A 12,055-nucleotide genomic window follows, 5' to 3' on the forward strand; every position below is an offset into this window, starting at 1 on the left:
AAATAGGACATACTATTTCTTGGGATAAGTGACCAAAAAAAAAAAAAAAATCCATATCACTATTTACCAAACAAGTTGACTTCTCCATGCATATCTCCAGTTGCATGATTCTTGGTATTGTCATAATTAGAAATGCCATGCTAACATTTCAGAGTCAAGCACACATCTCTTTTGTTGAGTGGATAAGGACTCCAGCTTGCCAGTGGGGCTGAAGCTGCACAGCCATCTGGAAAGAAAACTTGGAATCCTGTGGTAGGGCCAGAAAAGGGGCATTAGCTTCATGAACGTGGCACTCATACAACTGTTGGAACAAACCTGGCGGTGAATCAAACCCTGAGCTTGTCTGCTTGTCTTCCTTGGAAGAGTTTATGCATTACATTGGCTACAACAAGAGACAGGCAAGGACTTTAAGACACAAGCAGAAGAAAAGATAGAATGTCATTTAAATCACATTTCCAGACTCCTTTTCAAGTGAAAACCCAGCAACTCTGAGTGGATTTATGCCAACAATGCTTAAGCGTTTCTGTACATGATCAGATCACTCTCATGTCATCTGGACTACAGTCACATGTGAATAGTAGAAGGCTGTACTGTAGGGGATACTGTAAGCAGAGAACCAGTCTTTTCACTCAAGCAGACAGATTTGTGTGGAGAATTCTGGTTAATTCATAACCAATTATAAACTGAAATATTTAACAATTCTTGATTAAAGATTCAAAATCTTTTAATTCTTTGCCAATAAAATACAGGGTTTCACTGTTTCAGTAACCATGCTTTGGAAATCATGGAAAAAGCCCTACTCCACAGCTAGACAAAATTTTAATATTTTAATCAGCTAAACTGAAAAAAAAGAAAAAGTCTTAGTACTCATGTGTATGAAATGCTTTAGACACACACACACACACACACACAGACATACATATATATATGTATAAGTATATATGCAAAATATTATTCCTCTGAACTAAAAAGAGACAGGTTTTATATTGAATAGTGCCTAAAAATTTCAAGCCAATTTTGGAAGGAAAAAAAAAGGAATTTCAGCTAGTCAAATGTAATGTAAGAAAATGAGTTGTGATTTTCCTTTAATACATGATAAATTATGGCTTTCCAAATTCTAGCTCTTCGACATTTGACAATACTGATTCGTATAAGCCATGAATTATTTAAGGGTACTTTTATTAACCAAGAAGGCTTAGTAACCTCTCTATCTAACTCATTTCTTCCTTCCAATTTAATGTTAACTAATAAAATTCCATTGTATGATATGTAAGAGTCACAGAGTTATGGTTAAATAAAAAACCTATTAAGATTCTGTTAAAATCTAAAAATTGGTCAAAAAAAAACATGCCAATATACTCAACTGGCAGCCTTTACTCAAGCCAAGACTTCTAAAGATGGAAGACTGGGTATTAAACATCTTTCAATTCCCATCACTTAGCACAGGCCTCTACACTTAATGAAATCTCAAAAGATATTGGTCAAAAGCATAAAGGCTGATTACAAATTTTAATAAAATAAAAATGTTCTCAGCTTATATATGCTAAATTTTACTAAATAAAATTTTACTAAAATAAAAATTTCCTCAACCTATAAAGGCAGAAGCCACACTGACAGAATGTTAAGTACATCCCTCTGTTCTTTCAATTTTCAATTTTAAATACTCCACCATAAGGTTGAAATGTATGTTCGCAGTAAGCCTATCTGAAGCGAGCAGAAAAAAAGATTAAAGGGTGGAAAAGCTACATGAGATCATGGGTGCATGGATGAAGTGAAAGTAGACATAAAGAGGAACAAAGTTCCAAGCACTCCAAGGAATAAAAAAAAGTAAATAACAGAACAGAGTTTTACAATGAAATCAACTTTATACATTTATAAGGAATTTCCTAAGGGATTTTTAAAAATCACAATCAATGAAAAGATCTTTAAAGAAGAAAAAAGAAACGAATCACTTTAATTCAATCCAATAAAAGCTTTTCTTGATTTTCTGAGAGATAGATTCCTTTTTGAGGCCCTCCAAGGCCAGGTCTCTATAGTCAGCATAAAATTGAAGTTGAGCAATTATTTGTCGAATTTTAATTTAAACAGTGGTAGATCAGAATAATTTAGGTCAATTATGATCAAGGATTCATGTCAGTTTGATAGCCTCCAGGATGTGAGTTAATGATCCCCTCCCTCAATGTGGTAGTGAAAAGAACACTCAATAAGCGGTCAGGAGAACTGCATGCTTTTTTCAAATTCACCATTTAACCAGCAATTATTAATCTCTCTGGGTCATAGTTTTATTTTCTGGTCACTACAGATAATACTTGCACAATCAAGTTATTTTGATGAGCAATGAGACACTACATGTAAATGATTTTGTAAAGATAATTTTGTAAGGATAATGAATCCCTTATGAAAACTCGCTCCCTAACCAACATTGTATTGGTTGCATGAATTATTTTTAGTAAGACATTGTAATAGGTATACCTAAAAAGCAAAGTCATTTGATAGCAAAATATAAAAGCTAATGTATTAGAGAGAAAAAATATGAAGCATTTTTTTTGAATGCATTATATTTCAAAATGCATTAAAGCACTTTTTGAAAATGGGCTCTTTGGAAAAATTATTTTCTCAGCAGCATCCAGATTGTTTTAGGGCATATAAATACATGTATGATGTAATGTTATTAATGAATAATGTATATAATTTTTTCTTCATCCATAGTGAGTGACCTTATTTTTCGATGGAAAGAAAATTAGAGTCCTTTCCAATTTACTAGGGTTAAAATTCTGTAAAACCAGCCTTCTAGAATAGTAAGTTCAAATTCATACCCCATAAACATGCTCTCTTAAAAGGTGAAAATGTCATTAGGCATTTTGTGTGCAATTAGTATTTAGAAATGCACAATTTTTGCTTTTGTTATCATTAGGGCTGATAATAGTTTATACTCTAAGCCATGCAAATATTGGCAGTAATATCAGACCTTGTTTAGAAATTCTGAACATATGTGAAACTTAACATAAATGAAACTAGAGGAGATAAATCCACATAAACCCAAGCCCCAAACCCTTTGAATTTTCCCTGAATTTTCACATCATTTTAAATCATCTACACAGGCAGTACTTAAACAACAACGATCTAATCAAACTATAAAGCTTCTGCACAGCAAAAAAAAACTATCATCAGAGTGAACAGGCAACCTACAGAATGGGAGAAAATTTTTACAATCTATCCATCTGACAAAGGGCTAATATCCAGAATCTACAAAGAACTTAAACAATTTTATAAGAAAAAAACAACCCCATCAAAAAGTGGGCAAAGGATATGAACAGACACTTCTCAAAAGAAGACATTTATGTGGCCAACATATATATGAAAAAAAGCTCATCATCACTGGTCACTAGAGAAATGCAAATCAAAACCACAATGAGATACCATCTCATGCCAGTTAGAAAGGCAATCATCAAGTCAGGAAACAACAGAGGCTGGAGATGATGTGGAGAAATAGGAACACTTTTACGCTGTTGGTGGAGTGTAAATTAGTTCAACCATTGTGGAAGACAGTGTGGTGATTCCTCAATACCATTTGACCCAGCAATCCCATTACTGGGTATATACCGAAAGGATTATAAATCATTCTACTACAAAGACACAAGCATACATATGTTTATTGCAGCACTGTTCACTAAAGCAAAGACTTGGAACCAACCCAAATGCCCATCAGTGATAGACTGGATAAAGAAAATGTGGCACATATACACCACGGAATACTATGCAGTTATAAAAAAGGATGAGTTCATGTCCTTTGCAGGGACATGGATGATGCTGGAAACCATCATTCTCAGCAAAATACCACAAGAACAAAAAACCAATAAACGCATGGTCTCACTCATAAGTGGGAGTTGAACAATGAGAACACATAGACACAGGGAGGGGAACATCACACACCAGGGCCTGTCGGGGGCTGGAGGGGGCTGGGGGAGGGATAGCATTAGGAGAAATACCTAATGTAGATGACGAGTTGATGGCTACAGCAAACCACCACGGCACGCGTATACCTATGTAACAAACCTGCACGTTCTGCACATGTGCCCTAGAACTTGGAGTATAATTTAAAACAACACAACATTATCATAGATTTAAAGAAATTAAAGCAGAAGTTTTTTTAGGCCCTTTAGTGAGAGCTACGCGTTTTCCTTTCATCCTCATTGTTGCCACTGATGCTCTTTGTGTTTGCTTTAGGCAAGGGATCCATTAAAATTTTCTTTAGATTTAATCATTGAACATAGTAATGAAATGGGAATGCATGAAAAGTGAGTTTGACATTGTCCAGACATAGCATATCTTTTTATAACAGAGTTATAGGAAAGTTTTTGGACAGTAAATATCATTTCATATGATTAGATGAAAATTATATTCTATATGGTTTTTTTAATGTGATAAGACTTTTGGGTTTTTTTCCCTCCTATGTTGGCATAACCAAAGAAAATAACTATGACTTCACTGAAGGCATTAACAATGCTATCTTCAGAGTAGGGTTCTGGTACAAAAATACACGCTAGTATTAAAGATTGACAATTTTTCATTAGCAATTCAATATGGATGTGTTGCTAATTAGAAAAACCAAAATTTAGATATTAAAATATGCATATTATTATATCTCATTCAACCTAGGATTTCAGAATTCTACTTTAAAAATAAATAAATAAAGGTAATTTGGGGAATCTCTTTTGCTATGAAACTGGGAAAAGACTCAGAGATCCTATAGATCAGCAATTTAATTTTACTCATGAGAAATTTTTCTAGCTGTTAGCATTGAGAATCTGTATCTGCTAGATCACAAAGTTTAATGCTCTTTAGTTGCTCTCAAGTATACAGAAACCTAAATTTAACATAATTTTTTCCCAAAACTGTTTTAAATGTACTTAGGACATGTATTTTCAAATAATAGGTCAGGTGCAGTGGCTCATGCCTGTAATCCCAGCACTTTGGGAGGCTGAGATGGGCAAATTACTTGAGGTCAGGAGTTCCGGACCAGCCTGGCTCAACACACGGTGAAACCCCGTCTCTACTAAAAATACAAAAATTAGCTGGGCATGGTGGTGGGTGTCTGTAATCCCAGCTACTCGGGAGGCTGAGGAAGGAGAGTCGCTTGAACCTGGCAGGCAGAAGTTGCAGTGAGCCATGATTGTGCCACTGCACTACAGCCTGGGTGACAGAGCAAGACTCTATCTCAAAAAATAAATAAATAGATAAATAAATAAATAAACAACTGTTAATAATTTTATAAAAAACAAATAAAAAGAAAATTGATATTTACATCATCCTTTATAAAAAAGACATGAAACTATGGTTATACACCTCATAACAACATTTCAGTTCATAATGGACCACATATGTGAGCATGATCCATAAGATTCTAATACTGTATTCTTACTGTACCTTTTCTACGTTAGATACATTTAGATACACAAACTATTCAGGGCAGTAACATGCACTACAGCCTGGGAGTAGTAGGCTAGACCACCTAGCCTAGGTGTGTAGTAGGCTATACAGTCTAAGTTTGTGTAAGCACATTCTGTGATGTTCAAACAATGACAAATTGCCTAAAGACACATTACGCAAAATGTATCCCCATCAAGAAGTAAGGCATGACTGCATTAGAAATTTCCTTTTTTCTGTTCTCTGAAAGAAAAATGTATTCCCTGGCACCTATAAGTATCTCTGGCTTACCCATATTCATTTGCATACTTCTTTACAATGTAGAATAATTGTTTTCAATGTTTTCTGAAACAGTATTTCTGAATCTCAGAAGTAAAATACCATAAGAAAAATATAGGCATGTGGACCCATCATTCTAAGTAACAACTAGACTCATGGACGACTAAAAATCAAGATAGTGGCCAAAGAATAAGTGGAGACTTGAAATCAAAGTGGGACAAGTAAAGGAAGGAATGGAGAAGAAAGAAATCCCACAGAACCTAACAAAGAGGGAAAATGGCTTATGACCCCCATTTCTCAACTTTCTACTTCGTTCCTTTCTCAAATCACAGCAGCATGCAACTATAGATGATCAGGCAAAAATCTATGAGTGATCTACAATAATGTCTACAAGGTATTCCACCAAATGACACACTATAATATATTTGAATTATTTTCTACTGTTTGACATTTGCATTTTATACAAAACTTTGAATATATCACTGAGTATGCCTATATGAATAATTAGTAGAAGTAAACTAGATAAATTATCAAGAATGAAAATTTTAAGGCTTTTAACCCAAACTATTTGTCAGGTAGATTGCACTAGCAGAAAGTAGCACATAAGCTACACACTGCCTTGAAATCTTGCCAACTTTAGCTATCAAAATAAAACACATGTATTTTACCTAATTTTAGAAATAAAACTGACTTTCATTTCCAAAAAGCTAATGGTTTATTATTTTTCCTGGCTGTAAAATATACATGTTTCTCTAAAAAAAAAAATTAAACAATCAAATTCTTACAAGGAAAAACAAAATCTCCTAAATATGTCAACTCAGAGATGTTTGTGATTATCACTGTGGCAAATCTTCTTCAAAACTTTATCTAAAACATTATCTATCTATCTGTCTATTATCTATCCTAATATGCATACACAGAAATTCTTTGTGATCATACTATAATGCTACTTTATAACAAAATTTTTCACTCTACAAGAAGCATATATTTTTTCATGCCACTAAATACACACGTACATATATATATATATACACACACACAAAGTATTTTAATGTGTAAAATAATCTCTGCTTTCTATATCTCTACACTTAATCAGTTATCTACTATGGGAAATCTAGGTAATTTCCAATATTTCTCAATTATAAAAATAACTTTGTGTTTATATTTCACACACTTTTTACATACTTGTTGATGTGGTTTGGCTCTGTGTTCCCATCCAAATCTCATGTCAAATTATATTCCTCAGTGTTGGAGGAGGGGCCTGGTTGGAGGTGACTGAATCATGGGGGTGGACTTCCTTCTTGCTGTTCTTATGATAGTGAATTCTCATGAGATCTGATTGTTTAAAAGTGTGTAGCACTCCCGACTTTGCTCTCTGACTCTTGCAGCCCGTGTGAAGATGTGCTTGCTTCCCCTTCACCTTCTGCCATGATTGTAAATTTCCCGAGGCCCTCCAGAAGCAGAAGCCTGTACAGGCCATAGAACTGTGAGCCAATTAAACCTCTTTTCTTTATAAATTACCCAGTGTCCGGTAGTTCTTTACAGCAGTGCAAGAATGAACTAATACAGAAAATCAGTACCGGGGAAGTGGAGTATTGTCATAAAGATATCTGGCAATGTGGAAGCAACTTTGGAACTGGTTAATGGGCAGAGGTTGGAGGGCTCAGAAAAAGACTGAAAGATGAGGGAAAGTTTGGAATTTCCTAGAGACTTGTTAAATTGTTGTGACCAAAATGCTGATAGTGACATAGACAGAGATGTTTGGCTGAGGATGTCTCAGATGGAGATGAGGAACTTGTTCAGAACTGGAGTAAAGGTCACTCCTGCTATGCCTTAGTAAACAGACTGGCAGCATTGTGCCCATGCTCTAGCAATTTGTAGAACTTTGAACTTGAGAGAAATGATTTAGGGTATCTAATAGAAGAAATTGCTAAGCAACAAATGCTTAGAATGATGTGTCAAGGCTGCTTTTAAAAGTCTACATTCATCTGCATAAACAAAGAAATAACCTGAAATTGGAACTTATATTTAAAAGGGAAGCAGAGCATAAAAGTTTGGAAAATTTGCAGCCTGACTATGTAGTAGAAAAAACCAAAACATTTTTAGGGGAGGAAATCAAGCCAGCTAAAGACATTTGCAAAAGTAAAGATAAGCCAAATGTTAATAGTCAAGACAAAAGGGACAATGCCTCCAAGGCATTTCAGAGATCTTTGTGGCAGCCTCTCCCATCACAGGCCTGGAGGCCTAGGAGGGAAAACTGGTTTCCTGGGCCAGGCCCAGGGCCCCGCTGTTCTGTGCAACCTCAGTACACAGCACCCTGCCTCCCAGCTGCTCCCACTCCAGCCTTGGTTAAAAGGGGCCAAGGTACAACTTGGGCTGTTGCTTCATAGTGTGCAAGCCCCAAGCCTTGGCAGCTTCCACGTGGTGTTAGGCCTTCAGGTGCCCAGAAGACAGGAGTTGAGCTTAGGGAGCCTTCACCTAGATTTCAGAGGATGTACAGAAATGCCTGGATGTCCATACAAAAGTCTGCTGCAGGGGTAAACCCCAAATGGAGAACCTCTACTAGGGGCAGTGTGGAGGGGATATGTGGGGTTTGAGCCCCCACACAGAGTCTCCACTGGGTCATTGCCTAGTGGAGCTGTGAGAAAAGGGACATTGTCCTTCAGACCCAGAATGGTAGATCCACCAACAGCTTGCACAGTGAGCCTAGAAAAGCTGCAGGCACACAATGCCAGCCTGAGAAAGCAGCCACAAGGGCTGTACCCTGCAGAGCCACAGGGGTGGAGCTGCCCAAGACCTTGGGACCCTATCCCCAATGCCCTTGCATCAGTGTGACCTGGACATGAGACATGGAGTCAAAAGAAATTATTTTGGCACTTTGAGATTTAATGACTGCCCTCCTGGGTTTCAGACTTTCATGGGGCCTGTATCCCCTCTGTTTTGGCCAATTTTTCCCTTTTGGAATAGGAACAATTACCCAATGCTTGTACCCCCATTGTGTCTCGGATGTCTTGATTTTTATTTTACAGGCTTATAGGCAGAAGGGACTTGCCTTGTCTCAGAGGAGATGTTGGACTTGGACTTTTGAGTTAATGCTGGAGTGAGTTAAGACTTTGGGGGATAACTGGGAAAGCATAATTGTGTTTTGAAATGTGAGAAGAACATAAGATTTGGGACAGGCCAGGGACAGAATGATATGGCTTGACTCTGTGTCCCCACCCAAATCTCATGTCAATTTATAATTCTCAATGTTGGAGGACGGGCCTGGTAGGAGGTGATTGGATCATGTGGGTGGACTTCCCCCCTTGCTGTTTTTGTCACAGTGAGTGAGTTTTCATGAGATCTGGTTGTTTAAAAGTGTGTAGCACTTCCCCCTTTGCTCGCTCTCTCTTGCCAGCCATGTGAAGATGTGCTTCACCTTCTGCCATGATTGTAAGTTTCCTGAGGCCTCTCCAGAAACAGAAGCCTGTATAGCCCATGGAACCATGAGCTGATTAAGCTTCTTTTCTTTATAAATTACCCAGTGTCATGTAGTTCTTTATGGCAGTTTAAGAATGGACTAATACACTTGTGCAATTATCTCTTTAAGAAAATATATTTCAATAAGATCCCTGGGTCTAATGTCATGAGCATTTTAACGTTATTCTCCAAACAACAATAAATGAACCTTTCCTTTAGAACATCTAATCTGCAAAAATGTCTAATGGAATTGGTTGTAATATAGACAGATTTGATATTTTAATATTGGGCAATCAAACATGTCAACATTTAGAAAATCTGCATATATCCATAAACCAATAATTTCTATATGACCATTAAATAATGTTACATAATTTGACATAGATAAATGGCCCATTTAATGTGCAAGATAAGCCAACAGATTCAAAAGGAATAGTTTTAAAGCTTATCAATATGGCTTCAGATTCCCCATTGCAACTAACCTTTAAGAAACTACCACTTGCCAACTTTTGGTGTAATATCAAAGAAAAACATCCAAAATTATAGGAAAGGGGTGTTAAAATATTCCCCCTTTTTCCAACTCCATACATAACTGTGTGGTACCAGACATTTTATATATACTTCCACCAAAATAACAGAGTGCAACCAATTGAAGGCTGAAGTAGACACGATAATCCACTACCTTCTATCAAGCCAGATGTTAAAGAAACTTGCAAAATTGTTAAGATAACATCACTCTTCACCTGAAAATTTTATTTCGAAATAAAAATTATTTTTTATAAAAATAAGCCAGTGTCCCATGCTAATAGGCAATGGAAATATTATTGTTATTTAAAATAAATTAACACATATATGTATAATATTTTAATTGCTTAGCATTAATTTATAGTATGGTAAATATCAATAGATAAAATGCACATAAACAAAAGTCTTTAGGACCCTCAAAAAGTTTTGAGAGTGTAAAGGGGTCCTGAGACTAAAAGGTTTGAGACATTTAACCTTGTCAATAGGAAGTCACTCAAAGGAGCACACCTCTTCAGAATCTGATAAACCTTAAAAAATTCAACAGACAAAACATAGCACTTCATTTAAAGGATGCTCCATAATCTCTTCTTCCATTTCCAAGGTTTGGACAATTTTTCCTGACAGTATTTACTGAGAAAAGAAGCCACATTTTACTGAGATTTAAAATGTGTGTTGGAACTCAGCGTTTAAAAAAATAAACAGGATCATGCCTGCTTTACATTATAAATTTAGTTTTAGGACTATGTAGGCAGGATGAGAATTCTGATATAAATTTTTGTAATACTAAACTACAGAACTACAAAAAAAAACAACAAACACAATAAATTTTTGGCTTTAGAAAATCTGAAACCCCAAGTTTAAAAGCAGTTTGTTACCAGTTGTAATGTTCTTATAGTAAGGCATGAATAATAATTATTTAAAAAGGGCAGTGAAGGCACAAAATGTATCCGTGATAGACTTTTTGAAGGAAATATTTGAGAGAGAAGAAAACAATTCCCCTCTTCCCTTGACAAATGCAGGACATCTGGTCACTTTAATGAAGCATATGGGTACTAAACATTAGCTGAGCATTCCTTCTGTTGTTCTTACAGAAACTCTAGAACTCAAGAGACTACAATTTCTTATTTTAAAACCAATATAAAAAAAGGAATTTATTTGTATTACAAATTCCATGGTATATTGAAGGTATAAATCTGACTTTTAGGGCAAGTCTACCATATTTAATATGGCTGGAGTGTATATTTTATGACAGACTAGTAGCCCAAGTTATTAGGGTATGAATCCCCAATAGGCATAAATATTAGAGATTCTGAAAACAAAGGAGTTTAATACATTTTATTTAAAGGTAAGCAGTGTTCTATGGAGTAAGTAATCAGAGCCAAAGAATACAACTGAGCAAGCTAAGGAGTCAGTCATTTAAATCTTAAAATTAAACCTGAAATCAGGCAATCAATCTTTGATAGAATGTATAATCAAATGATGGCTGTATACAGTTAAAGCAATGCAAAAACTACTTATTTGACAAATAGTTTAGGTAAAACGTTAAAAGTGACTGAATAATTAAGGTATATCCACCCTCCCTACAAGTCGCCAGCCTCTTGAAAAGACACATCTGGAGAATCACTAGAGGCTTTGGGGATGTTTAGAATTCCTTCAGTTCCTCTTCAGTTCCTCGTGACTAGTGAGCCAGAAGGTGTCTCAGGAGAAAGTTCAAGACAAAGAAATAACTAAAAATGTCATTTTATTCAAGAAAGCTATCTCGGTCTGATTTACAAAATGCCCCTACCTTTTAAAAAAACAAACAAACAAACCTCCTTCATTGGTCGTATTGTGTTTTTTTTGTTTACACATAGCTTGAATTATAAATAGTGTCCTAATTTTAAATTGTCACAGCTGAGATGGCCAGCTAGCTCAGGTAAACAAAGCACTATCTCAGGATAACCAAAGCAAAGACCAAATGCTGGTTTGCCAAAGGGATTAAAAAAAAAAATCAATTCCGTGGGCCTCTCTCTCAGATGCTAACTTTAGTGGAAAGATTCTGTCTCTCCTCTCTTTCCCCCACTACAGTCCCCTTCTCCTCTCTTCCTACTTCCCCTCCTATCTTTCTTCTTCCTCATTTCCTCCCTCTGTACCCCTCTCTTTCTTTTTCTTTCTTCCAGTTTATGTATGTTGATAAAGAATATGAGAAAGGGTGTATTGTTTCCCATTGTCAGATTACACTTGCCCCCTCTAATAGAACTAGCACAAAGAATTAGAAACCAAGGGGTTGGCAGTCTCTGCCTGGCTTGTGTGAGCTGTTTTAAAATGTGAGCATAGAGAGAAAAATTCCATTTCTATGAAGGAGTTCAGCCTTAGAATAATCCTC

Source organism: Pan paniscus, chromosome 10, assembly GCF_029289425.2.
Source record: "Pan paniscus chromosome 10, NHGRI_mPanPan1-v2.0_pri, whole genome shotgun sequence".
Taxonomy (NCBI): Eukaryota; Metazoa; Chordata; class Mammalia; order Primates; family Hominidae; genus Pan; species Pan paniscus.